General features: G+C 40.8%; 5 non-coding genes across 5 annotated transcripts; all 5 read left to right on the forward strand.

Annotated features, from left to right (window-relative positions):
* Positions 1 to 3,065: 3,065 nt before the first annotated feature.
* trnat-ugu (transfer RNA threonine (anticodon UGU)) lies at positions 3,066 to 3,138 on the forward strand. Its single transcript has one exon. It is a non-coding gene; the product is annotated as a tRNA-Thr (tRNA).
* A 3,017-nt stretch (positions 3,139 to 6,155) lies between these two features.
* trnat-ugu (transfer RNA threonine (anticodon UGU)) lies at positions 6,156 to 6,228 on the forward strand. Its single transcript has one exon. It is a non-coding gene; the product is annotated as a tRNA-Thr (tRNA).
* Positions 6,229 to 7,368: 1,140 nt separating this feature from the next.
* On the forward strand, positions 7,369 to 7,441 carry trnat-ugu (transfer RNA threonine (anticodon UGU)). Its single transcript has one exon. It is a non-coding gene; the product is annotated as a tRNA-Thr (tRNA).
* Positions 7,442 to 11,272: 3,831 nt separating this feature from the next.
* On the forward strand, positions 11,273 to 11,345 carry trnat-ugu (transfer RNA threonine (anticodon UGU)). Its single transcript has one exon. It is a non-coding gene; the product is annotated as a tRNA-Thr (tRNA).
* Positions 11,346 to 12,162: 817 nt separating this feature from the next.
* Positions 12,163 to 12,235, forward strand: trnat-ugu (transfer RNA threonine (anticodon UGU)). The gene has a single exon. It is a non-coding gene; the product is annotated as a tRNA-Thr (tRNA).
* The last annotated feature ends 1,182 nt before the right edge of the window (positions 12,236 to 13,417 follow it).

The raw sequence follows: 13,417 nt of genomic DNA on the forward strand, positions 1-13,417 counted from the left end.
CTGTGCCTGAACTCACTGCACTGAAAGGAGAACCCCACAGGCTGCCACTTTCATTACATCATCACTCTGGGCAGCTTGGCCTTATAAGGGATTGAGATTCCTTCTTTTGCTGGAAACTGTGAGTGGTACTAGAAGTGTTTGTGGTCCCCCTGGAGCCATTACAATGTAAACTCTGATCTTAAAGTTGTAGTCGCATAGAAGCCACCTTTATACTGTTGTTTAAATGTGCTTCTGAATCTGCCTTTGGATCATCAAATATAGTCCTAAAAAACACAAAGACAAGTGCAACATTTCTCTGTACACTGTCACCAAATGTAGTGTACAGACATTCCCTGTGACAACACATTGAATTCCTGACCAGGCTCTTTCAACCTGTCACTTAATAATCCCCTGATTAATAACTGGCAAAAAAAGAAAAGAAAAAGATCTCTCTCTATCTCAGCTGATGTGTGGCAAGTATTCTATCTATCTATCTATCTATCTATCTATCTAATGGCCTTTATAGGCCTGTATGCAATGCCTCCCCCTCTATTCACATGGTAGGCTCCAGTCCTCTGCAAACTAGAGGACGCAATCGCCTTTGTCAAGCCACTACTCAAGCAATTATCCAATTTGCACCACCTCAATAATCTAAGTTGATAAAGTAATTGCCACTAATTAAGTACACACAATTATTGACAGCAGGGTTCCTCCAGCATTGAAATTCCTGAGATGGAGTTATTTATACTGCACAAGGCCCTAAAAAAACCCATAGGCTAAAACAATTAGAAATGGTCTGTGAATTTACTGCCACAATCTGGTTGTGAGTGATAGGGCCTACTGTATTTTAAGCTTAATCTTTTGTCTGCTTTCAAATATTGAGTTTCAGCTACATTTACTTCAATAGAATCTATGAGAAAATTGATTTCAGTCCACCAACTCCTGCTTAGAAATGGTTGCTACAGTATGTAGGCCTTCCTCTGACATCTAGCTCAGATATTCCACTCTGCAACATTGTAGCTAGCTGGTCACACAAAAAACTTCAGCTAACGACCCAAATTACAAAACATGTTTTGTAGATGGTTGTAGACAAACGTGGAAAACTGCCTGCTTTGTCGAAGACCACGCAGCTTAAAGTCGATAACATAAGACACACCTTTGCTCAAAGGTAAGATATAAGCTATTCTGTCAATTAATACCATGTCAGGGATATTATCTGTAGGCCTATTTAGCCGAGTGATTACATCAAAAATCAAATCTAAGTTCATTTGTGTAATGCAGTTTCAAACAATAGGCCTACAGTGCTCAGCCAGTTGTTATGGAAATTAAATGTTAGCTAGCCCGATGAGCGTCCTTGTGTATGTGAGGGGAAACCCAATAAAACAATATAAGAAATGGCTAAAAAAGGAAGTAACGTTATAATTAAATAGAGCTGCCACAATGGGTAGATTTTGCACACGATTAGGCTACGTATGTCTAATCTCACAACGGTGTAACGTAAACTCACCGTTTTCTGAACAAGTTAGCTTGTTCTGGACAGTACAACTTTCATTTCAGCATACAGTGACATTGTGGTTGGGTATAGTTTTATCTATAATTATTAGGACAATTCACATCAATCAGTGTTATAGTGTCTGAGATAGTCAATAAGCAACCGTAATTATAAACCACATTCCTCAGGAGTAGAACTACCATTGAACGGACGTTAATTCTGGTTGAAGAGGCCGCCCGATGTTTCTGTTCGGAAGCCGGTGAGTTTTACGTTTGCCATAATGGGACATAGTCCTAGTAGGTTCGTGAAAGTTTAGATAACGTTAGGTGAAACTAGCTCGAGAAGCATAGGCTATCTAACATTAGCCAGCGTTTATTGACTTGTGCTGACATATCTTTTTTGCTAACCTAGCAGTAGGCTACCCTTGTAGCTAATGGCAGATAATCTTTTCCAACACTTTACCAATGGAAGACCAATGGGTGACCTCCATACATTTTGGCATGCTAGTCTTTTGGTCTATATGACAATTGACTGTTTCTGAGGTACCTGCCGACTTTTAATGTTGCCTTTATTTATAGATCATTATGCAATGTAACATGGAAATATATATGCGATCAGCTAATGTCTGATGCAAATATTCGATCTTTTTATAATGGAATTAATTCGAAATGTTTTAGGATGTGCCAATGCACATGTGCCCTTCTACACAAATGTGATAATCATTATGCAGTTAAGTGGATTCTGCTTTATTAACCTAAACACATTTTTTTTGCCTGTATGTTCAGAATTAAACGAAGAAATAAAATCCAGAAAAAACCTTTTATGTTGTATAAGTTACTTGTACCTTTTAAGGTACAAGTAACACCAGTGGCAAAATAGATGGTGCAAATTCTTTGTGTGAATATTGGTTTTATACATTAAGGTGGTTTTTGTGTCGATTCAATAAATTAAAAGATTAAAAGTGGACTAAAGATTAATAGTTTTGTGTGATGAATGCATTTCAAGACATATTGCAATTCAAAATACCACTAGCTATTCTTGTAGAATGACCACTTACAATGTGTTAATCCTTCAGTATATGGGCTATGTATTTATTTTCTTTTAAAACACTATTGCCAGTCTTTGCAGTGCCTTAGTGAGGATGTCTTAAAACTTACTAAAGAAAAAAAACAAACACAAAAATATCGGCTAGAGTATCTGACAAAATTGAATTTTTGGGTCTAAATCCACCATCCAGTGAGCAGCAGGATGATGGATTCCCCCCTTCACCATCCCTTAAAACTCCTTTGGCAGCCACTTTTCATCATAAAAGTGGCCACTTATCCAAAATGTTACGCCATTATCATTGTCTCCTCTCTGTACACTAACTTTCACCACAGCCGTTTCCTTTGGCACTAGCACACAAACCAGCCACTATCCAGCCAGGTACATCACACATTTATCACTTTTTTGTTCCGACTCATCACACATGACAAACTGAAACGATGTGTATGCCTTATACCTTCTAAAATTCTGGAAACCTGAGTGTGTTAAAGACTCATACTGTATGGGCACAGAAGCTGTCTAATCTTGTAAACTTGTCCCACACAATCAGGGCTTCATAGCTCAGTGGTTAGAGCACTGGTCTTGTAAACCAGGGGTCGCGAGTTCAATTCTCGCTGGAGCCTTGCGGTCCGTTGTACCCTTTTAAACAAGTTGGTAGCATAAGTGACCCTGGACAAGGAGTCTCTGATGCTGTCTGTTTCACAGGGGTGCCCAATTGTGTGCCAGGGAGGGCTGGCAGTATGGAGGTTTTCATTCCAACCTATTACTACACCAGATTTCTGGAATTAACACGCCGTCAATGACAAGGAGGGAACTAATGAAATCAGCTGCTGTAGTGATTGGGTGGAATGAAGACCTGCATACTCTCCTACCTCTACGGCACATGTTTGTGCACCCCTGCTGTATCATTTCTGTGTTTGTAATTGAATTATGTCTATACAGTATGTATATATCACGAAGCAGACTAAGTTGGGTAGTTTCTTGTATTATGGAAGTCGTTCTCTTTTGATCGGACTAAGACATCATGGTGACTTATTTGCTAAACTGCATTATAAATAAAACTACATACAATATAGATCATTATCCATGTTGTTTATTATATGCAGCCTTTTTTCTCCATTAATAATGCCAATAATTCTGGAGCCATCTGTATTATCACAGGTAATAGCTTACTGATCTTGTAAACTGGAGTTTTTGAGTTTAAAATGTTTGACTAGTTGCCTTTGTTTACAATAAGATCACCACAGACAAACTTGATTAATTAATGAAATTATATCTGTCTAGCAGAGAATTACCAGGGACCCACTCATGTACTTCAGGAGCAAAATTTACACACAAAGGACACTCCCCTGAGGGGTGTTGCCTCCCTTCATGACACACTTCATGTTCAAGTTTTGATGTGACACTGCAGTCATGATTTCCTTGGGTGTGTTCTTTTTCAACTTTGAAGACACAGTCATCTTAGTTAGCCTGGGTGGGGACTCCATAGCTCAGTGGTTAGAGCACTGGTCTTGTAAACCAGGGGTTGTGAAGAAAGGCGGATTGGCATGAAATTTTCTATGATCTTGATTTTGGCAAAACCTTTAAATTGTGATCGAAATATCTGTAAGTGATGGCCGGATTGACAATGAATTGCTGTGCACTGTGCAGGAAAAAACCTATTGATTTTCAAGACCCCATGTCCTGTCCTCTAGCGCCACCATCAGGCAGAATATATGTATCTCAAATTACTGACTGCATTGCCAAGCATTTGACGGGAGATTGTTGTGCCTTAGTGGAGGTCTGACTCGCCTGATTTCGATTCGTTATAGTTTCACTGGACTTTTGTGATGTCACATTCTCTTTAAAACTTCAATCACAGCCCTTTTATTGCAAAGGGATATTTCATTGCTTTGCTAATATACAGTCAGTGAGCACTTTATTAAGTATTTGTTAGACTTATTTTTTTTACTTATTGGGTTCCGCTGCTGTAGCCGATCCACTGAAGAGGTTTGACGCGTTGTGTATGTCACCGTCCTGTCAGCTTCGACCAGTCCGAACCTTCTCCTCTGACCTCTCTCATTAACACATTTTTTCCCTCAGAACTGCTGCTCACTGGATGTTTTTTGTTTTTTGAACCATTCTCTGCAAAGTTTCTGAGATACTCAATCCACCCTGTCTGGCACCAACGACCATTCCATGGTCAAAGTCACTTAGATCACATTTCTTCCCTATTTTGACATTTGGTCTGAAAAACAGCTGAACCTCTTGACCACATCTGCATACCTTTATGCATTTAGTTACCACATGACAGTTTGCAGGTCTTCTGTAAGTGGCTCAGGAGGCAAGTGCAGTTGCCTGGTCTGAGGGTGTGTCGAAGTGTCCCTGAGCGAGACGCCTAGTAACCTACTCTTGACAAACTGGTTTGTGCCTTGAATGGCAGCCTATTGCCATTGGTGTGTGTGTGTGGATGTGTACCATCAATTGTACAGGCTTTTTGATAGTGGTGCTATATAAAGTTTGAAGAAAGAAACTTTATACATCCCAGCAAGCCCACTATGGCAAATGTTTTTTTCATGTATGAGCTCATCTCTTCTCTCTTTATGCATTTGTCACAACTTCTCTCAAATTCTGCTCAAACAGTGTCACATGTCCCCTGTTCAACATCTTCTTGGTGAAACTGTTCCATGACTTGCTGGGGGGTGCTCAACCGTGCTAGACTATGCAGGAGACAATCCTCCCCTGGAGCAATGCAGGGTTAAGGGCCTTGCTCAAGGGCCCAACAGCTGTGCAGATCTTAGTGTGGCTACACCAGGATTAGAACCCCTGACCTTGTGGGTCCCAGTCATTTACCTTAACCACTATGCTACAGGCTGCCTCAAACTGGGTTGGGAATTGGACAGCCCCACATTGGAAGCCAATGGGTAGGATGACTGATGTTTTGGGTTTTTTATTCACAGCTCAAACAATGTTTCTGCCATCAACTGCTGGTCATACTCTTCAATGTCTGTTGCTCTGTACACCAGCAGTTTCTTTTTTTCAGGACATTCCAAGTTGTTGTACAAGCTATCAAGGAGAAGGAGGATAGCTGCAACGATAGCTGCAAGTAGGGGGAGAGGTACGGAAAGGTAAGCGAATTGCAGTATTTTACACTTTGTAAGACCCATAATATCATTTCATTTCTGTGTCCTTTTGGAGTCTCCAAATGTCCTTTTTGGAAAACTGCCTTGACATAGATTAGAAAAAACAATGCAGAATTTTCTTTTTTTGGGGATATTGTCTTGAAACCTGTCCTCAGATTTGTCCAGTGTTGTGACTTGCCTCCATTGTGTTTCTAAGTGTACCAGCCACAGCTACAATAATCTGTCCAGTCAAAAACAGAAAATATTTTCAGTGAGAAAAAGCTTCCACTTTCACTGTGTTTGAGCTTCTGTAACCTTGTTTCAGTAATATTTTCAGAAGAGACCAGGATTCTACCTGTAGTCAAAAGGGCTCTAGAATAGTAACTAGGAGCACAATTTACTCACAAAGGACACTCCTCTGAAGGGTGTTGCCTCCCTTAATGACACATGTCACCTGAGTTTTGATGTCACAGTACAGTCGTCTGTTTTCCTTGGGTGTGTTCTTTTTAAACTTTGAAGGTGCTGTCTGCAACGGCTTTGGCTCCATAGCTCAGTGGTTAGAGCACTGGTCTTGTAAACCAGGGGTCGTGAGTTCAAACCTCACTGGGGCCTGATGGTCAATGGTTGTGTTTTGGACCAAATTGGGGGCATAAATGTCCACAGTCCCAACCCTGGACATGGAGGAGACGCTGATGCTGTCAGTATCAGCAACTCATGGAACAGTTAGAGCAAGGAGATGTTGCTCAAAAGGTTTCGAGTTTGGTTCAACTTCAGCGTCCATTTGGTCAGAGTACTGTCATGAAGATCATGTTGAACAGGGGCCCGGTGACACTCAGCACCATTTGATTGTAAGAAGCTGTGACAAATGAATAAAGAGAGAAGAGATGAACCCATACAATGAAAAATTATTAATAAAAATGGATCAAGTCATTATCCATGTCAAAAGTAATTTCACCACTTGGACAATGCACATTGTTAGAGGTCCGTGTTTCATTTCTCTTCGGTGATACCTGTTGGTTGAATGGGTACGTGTGAACTGGATGTTAATTTAGACATTGAAAATCAATAAAGGAATCAAAAGTTGGGGATTTGTGTCCAACGATAATAGAGTAAGCCTTTGTAAATCAAGTGTGTGTCTATAGGGTACTGTTAATCTCTGACTTGTAAACTATTGTAATATGGGCTGCATTCAGGACATGCATATTCGGTATGAGGTCTATGAATATTCAGCAACAAAACTGCCCAAATGAAGCTGGTGCATGGACTAAGCTGGTATAGATGTGAACAAGTCACGTGTGATATTCTTCACAGCTTTTAAAGTGGAATTCTGCGATCTCATAGGCCTTTTTCCATCTGGTAGTAACACCCTGCATGAGAGGGGTGAATTGGCTCTATTGATTGATGTGTGAAACATTATTCATCCCAGTAAGTCCAGTATAGATGTGCAGTGGGTAGTCAAATGCCCAGGAACTTGGTTTGATTGTTGTTACACACACATAAAAGCATGTTGGAAATCTGAGCGTGTTAAATGACACTGTACAGGTGGGAGGCTCAGTAGCTCACTGATCTTGTAAACTGAGTTTAAAATATCTGACTGGTTGCCTTTGTTTACAATAAGCTGACCACAGACAAACGGATGGGGGTTGCCTCCCTTCATGACACGTTACCTGAGTTCTGATGTGACACTGCAGCAGTCTGTTTTCCTTGGGTGTGTTCTTTTTAAACTTTGAAAGTGCAGGGAACAATTGCTAAGGCTCCATAGCTCAGTGGTTAGAGCACTGGTCTTGTAAACCAGGGGTTGTGAGTTCAAGCCTCACTGGGGCCTTAAGATCAATGGTAACCTTTTGGACCAAACTGGTGGCATTAAATGTCCATAGTCACCCTGGACATGGAGAAGACTCTGATGCTATCTGTATCAGCAGCTCATGGAACAGTCAGAGCAAGGAGATGTTGATCAAAAGGATCCAAGTTTGGTTCAACTTCAACGTCCATTACATCAGATTACTGTAATGATGATCATGCTGAACAGGGGACCTGTGACCCTCAGCAACATTTGCTTTGTTAGAAGCTGTGACAAATGAATAAAGGGAGAAGAGTTGAGCACATACAATAAATAAGTATGTGCTTATTTCATTAATTATACCACTCCTAATTGTATACCATATAGTCCTCAACGGGCCAGTGGTGCAATGGATAATGCATCTGACCTCAGATCAGAAGATTCTAGGTCTGACTCCCAGAGAGCCAGGCTTTGTTAGGGCAGCCTGTAGTGTAGTGGCTAAGGTACATGACTGGGACCTGGAAGATCGGTGGTTTAATCCCCAGTGAAGCCACAACTGATCTGCACAGATGTTGGGCCCTTAACTCCGTAATCCTGCCTGGGCATCCACTACTCCTAAGTAACTAGGAAAGGTCAAATACAAATTACCCCATGGGGTTCAATAAACTATTCTTCTCATTAAGAGTGGCCTCCAGTTGGGTATTTTTGATGGTTATTCATGTAAACCACTGTTTTGTGTTTTGATCTGTTGCATTTGTGTTGGTATTATGTTGCAAGGTCTGTTTTGATTATGATGAGATAACTTCTGTTGCCATTGAACTGTAATGTTTTGTTCTAAAAGTTATTAATTTCCCAGTACAACTGTCCATATTACCTATGCACAGATCATGACACAGCTTATCCTCTCTGGGGCTACACCTCAGTGGACTCTATTGAGTCTGATTCATGGTGAAATCGTGGTGTTTCACTAATGGAGAAACAGAACTGCCCAGTCTTCTGTACATGTACATAACTTATATTTTTGTATTAATCCTCACTATGGCCTATTGGTACATTTTGGAGATTCTTCATTAGAAGAAAACACTTGCTTCTAAAACACAGATCATGCCAGTTAAACAACAGACTAGATAAACTCAAATGAAATCTGGACAGTCACAGGAGGGTTCAGCAACCTATGTGGAGCAGCCTTTAGAAAATAAGTCAGACACCCCTCTGCTAGGCAGATTGTCCACCTTAAGCTTGGTTTATTCCACACACAATGCCCAAAGTATTAGATTTAAACTGGAATTGAAAACACACATCAAATCATGCATGACTGCAATGACACACTCCCATCAAACTGGGCTTTGTAGCTCAGTGGTTAGATCACTGGCCTTGTAAACCGAGGGCTGTAAACTGAGGACGAACCAGACTAGTGATGTCACGGCAAAAGTAGAAACGGCCTTCAGAGATGGTTTGCTTCAAGTGATAAGTTAAGTTAATGTTCCATCATTAAAGGCATCAGGTTATCACTCACCACCGTTAAAATGCACAGTAATTCTGCTTGTAGTTGCTTGCTTGTAATCGGCATTCTTATAAAACCGATGAAACTTTAAATTGTGAACACAACTGAATAGAAATAAATAAAAAAAACACCATTAAAAAAAAAAAGTTTTATCACGCAAAAATAAATTATAATGTAATTATAATAATAATTATAATATAACTGCAATATGTATTCATATCTTGGTAGGAAAATTATACTGGTCAATTATATTTTAATAGGAATAACTTACTAAGTATCTTTAATTAAATATTTGAAACACTTTATATCACTTTATATTACCAATTTGAATTAATTTTCTTCCTGGAATTAGCAATATTCTCATGTCTATTTTTAGAGTAATGTGCACTTTTCTCTATGGACTGACCGCTACAATGCGTACAATATTTGTGATAATTACAGCAGATTCCTTTTTTACTGTGCTTACTGACTCCACATACTGAAGGCACGTGGAGTAAGCATAATAAAACCTGCTCCCCGCCACTCTGGCAAATCTTTGTCTTCACTGTTACAGAGAGAGCAGCTGATTAACCAAGTTATTCCCTGAATGCATAAAAACACGCTTGGTCAATCAAGTCTGATTTTGAACCTGGTTGAGAAAATGAAATGTTGAGCCTGTAGGCACAATTCCCTGCAGATAACATCAATCCAATGTCTCTAGAGTATTTATGGAGAAAGTAATGCACGGCCATTACTTTCATATCACTTACTTACTGACTTGCTTTCATATCACTTACCTGCAGGGTGTGCTGACTTTTGTTATTCAGCACAGAACTGTAATCAGCTGCTTTCGTTAACTCACCTGACCTTATTTCTTCAGTCTGAATTCACTTTTAAGGTGAAAACAAAAAGCAGCACACCCTGTGGCTCTCCAGGTGGTTGGCAGCCCCAGAGCGAAGGTGTTAAGCCTCGTGTTCCATAAAATTCCCCCCATGCGATTTCAAAAGTCATTCATCCTACATCAGATCGGATAAGCAGTACCATTCCCTACCCGCATTGTTTCCCAAGGTTATTGGGTTTCTAAATAATAAATAATAAGATCTTCTCAGTTACTCCTGCTGACTAAACAGACCTTTTGCTGTAAATGCACAGTGGCTTTTTTAACAGTGCCTTCTTGGATGTAGTCATCCAATTAAATCAGCAGATCCAAATTAAATCAGCAGATGGCAGCGCAGTAAAGATAAGGAAATTAAAAATTCTGTTACTGTTGCTGGTCCATTTTAATCTTAATTATGGTGGAAGCAAGTCTCCGAAGCAGTGTCAGAAAATACAGTGCAGACAAATAAGACTTCTTTTGAAGTCTGCCTTGGACTTTGACTTCTGTAGAGACATTGTACCTACTTTGACTTTTGTAATGAATGACAGAGCCATATTTTGAAATGTGCAAAAGTAGCACCCTGGCATTCATGTGTATTGTTTGGTTCCTTGGAAAAAGTGCAGCAACCATTTTCAAATATACACTCACTGAGCACGTTATTAGGTATTTGTAGACTTCTACTGCTGTAGCCTATCCACTTAGAGTTATGACGTGTTGTGTGTTCAGAGATGCTCTTCTGCATATTACTGTTGTAATGCATGGTTATTTGCGTTACTGTCACCTTCCTGTCAGCTTCAACCAGTCTGGACCTTGTCCTCTGACCTCATTTACATTACTTTTTTTTGGGTTAGACAAGAGGGATATTGCAAGTGGGGGTTGGTAGGGGGATCAGGAGGGAGCACTAAGGTACAGTTTGAAAAGGTGTGTTTTTAGTCTGCGTCGAAATAGGGGGAGGGATTGTATGTAAGGTGGGGCAGGCCCCTTAGCAGCCTGAAATGCCAACACTAGGGCCTTGAAGCGGATGCGTGCGGCAATAGGAAGCCAGTGGAGGCCAATGAGGAGTGGGGTGACATGAGCCGACTTGGGCTGACTGGTGATCAGGCGGGCTGCAGCATTCTGGACCAGCTAGAGGGGCTTGATGGCACAAGCCATCAACTGAGCCCTGCAGTTTGTAGGGGGTGAGGATCAGAGACTGAGCCCCTCCAAGTCACCTGGTAGGAACGACCACAGGTTGAAAAAAAGCTTCCACTTTCACTGTGTTTGGGCTTCTGTAACTTTGTTTTAGTAATATTTGGAGTAATCCTGACTCTTGGAAAACAAACCCCAAAGGGTTACCTTTCAGAAGAGACCAGGATTATGTGAAAAAGGTTCTTGAATAGTAACGAGGAGCACAATTTACACACAAAGGACACTCCTCTGAAGGGTGTTGCCTCCTTTCATGCCACGTTACTTAAGTCGTCTGTTTTCCTTGGGTGTGTTCTTTTTAAACTTTGAAGGTGCAGTCAACAGAGGCAAGGGCTCCATAGCTCAGTGGTTAGAGCACTGGTCTTGTAAACCAGGGGTCGTGAGTTCAAACCTCACTGGGGCCTGAAGGTCAAAGGTAATCTTTTGGACCAAATGGGGGGCATAAATGCCCATAGTCCCAACCCTGGACATGGAGGAGACTCTGATGCTGTCTGTATCAGCAGCTCATGGAGCAGTTAGAGCAGGGGTCGGCAACCCTGGTCCTGGAGAGCCGCAGGGTGTGCTGGCTTTCGTTGTTGCTTGGCATTAATTGATCAATGAAAGCCGTTGATTACACAGTTAACTCACCTCACCTGGTTTCTTGGGTCTGAGTTGCTTGCTTATTTTAAGGTGGAGACGAAAGCCAGCACACCCTGCGGCTCTCCAGGACCAGGGTTGCTGACCCCTGAGTTAGAGCAAGGAGAAGTTGATCAAGTTACAAGTTTGGTTCAACTTCAGCGTCCACTAAGTCAGAGTACTGTCAGTCCAGTATGGATGTGTAGTGGATATTCAAATGCCCAGAAACCTGGTCTTGTTGTCGTTATTCACACAAAAAAGCATGTTGGAAATCTGAGTGTGTTAAATGATGCATAGGTGAGAGACTCAGTAGCTCACTGATCTTGTAAACTGGAGGGTTTGAGTTGATTTTTGACTGGTTGCCTTTGTTTACAATAAGCTGACCACAGACAAACTTGATCAATGAAATCATATCTGTCTAGCAGAGAATTACCTGGCACCCACTTGTGTACTTTAGAAGCGCAATTTACACACAAAGGACACTCCCCTGAGGGGTGTTGCCTCCCTTTGTGACACGTCACCTTAGTTTTGATGTGACACTGCAGTAGCCTGTTTTCCTTGGGTGTGTTCTTTTTAAACTTTGAAGGTGCAGTCAACAGAGGCAAGGGCTCCATAGCTCAGTGGTTAGAGCACTGGTCTTGTAAACCAGGGGTCGTGAGTTCAATCCTCACTGGGGCCTGAAGGTCAACTTTTGGACCAAATTGGGGGCATAAATGTCCAGAAGAGACTGATGGACCATTCAGAGCAAGGAGATTAAAAGGTTCCGAGTTTGGTTCAACTTCAGCATCCATTAAGTTAGAGTACTGTCATGAAGATCATGGGGCCCTGTGACACTCCACAACATTTGATTTGTAAGAAGTTGTGACAAATGAATAAAGAGAGAAGATATGAGCACATACAATAAATAAGTACAGTTGTGTTCAAATAAATAGCAGTGCATTGAATAAAGTGCAAATATTTTTTAATAGCTTTTAGTTCAATATTTTAAATGTAGTGGAAACATGACTCATTCAATTCCAAATCAAAGCATTAGCAATTTTATCAAGCCTGCGTTATGTTTTTACAGGAAGCAAAGAAAAGGAATATTAATCTGTTTAAAAAAACTCTTCAAACTGTATAAACTGAAGACATTTTTCAAGATTTAACTTCACTTTAAATTACTGAACTAATATTTAGTTGCAAAACCATTGTTTTTGATAATTGCTGCGCATCTGCGTTACATCGAGTCAACCAACTTCTGACACCTAGAAACATGTATTTCAGCCCAGGATGAAGAAGCTACATTCCACAATTTTTGGGTTTTGCTTCAGAAACTGCATTTTTAATATCACCCCACGAGTTTTCAATGAGGTTGATGTCGAGGGATTGAGCTGGCTACTCCATTACCTCAATCCTTTTTGTCTGGAACCAAGATGTTGCTTGCTTACTCATGTGTTTGGGGTCGTTGTCTTGTTGAAACACCCATTTCAGGGGCATTGTCTCTTCGGCATACGGCAACATAATCTCCAAGTATTTTGATGTATTCAAACTGATCCATGATCCCTGGCATACAAACCCAACACCGTAGTGTACAAAAACATCCCCATACCATGATTTTTGTGCCACCATGCTTCATTGTCTTCACAGTGTACTGTGGCTTGAATTCAGTACCTGTCGACATTCTGCACTGTCGAGGACCAGTAGACCCAAAAATAACAATTTTATTCTCATCAGACCCCAGAATGTTACGCCGTTTCTCTTTGGGCCAATCGATGTGTTCCTTGGCAATTTTAACCAATTCTGCACATGCCATTTTTTCAACAATGGTGCTTTACGGGGGCTTCTTACTGATAGCTTCAAACATCTTCTGACTGTAACAGCA

Source organism: Conger conger, chromosome 1, assembly GCF_963514075.1.
Source record: "Conger conger chromosome 1, fConCon1.1, whole genome shotgun sequence".
NCBI classification, from domain to species: Eukaryota; Metazoa; Chordata; class Actinopteri; order Anguilliformes; family Congridae; genus Conger; species Conger conger.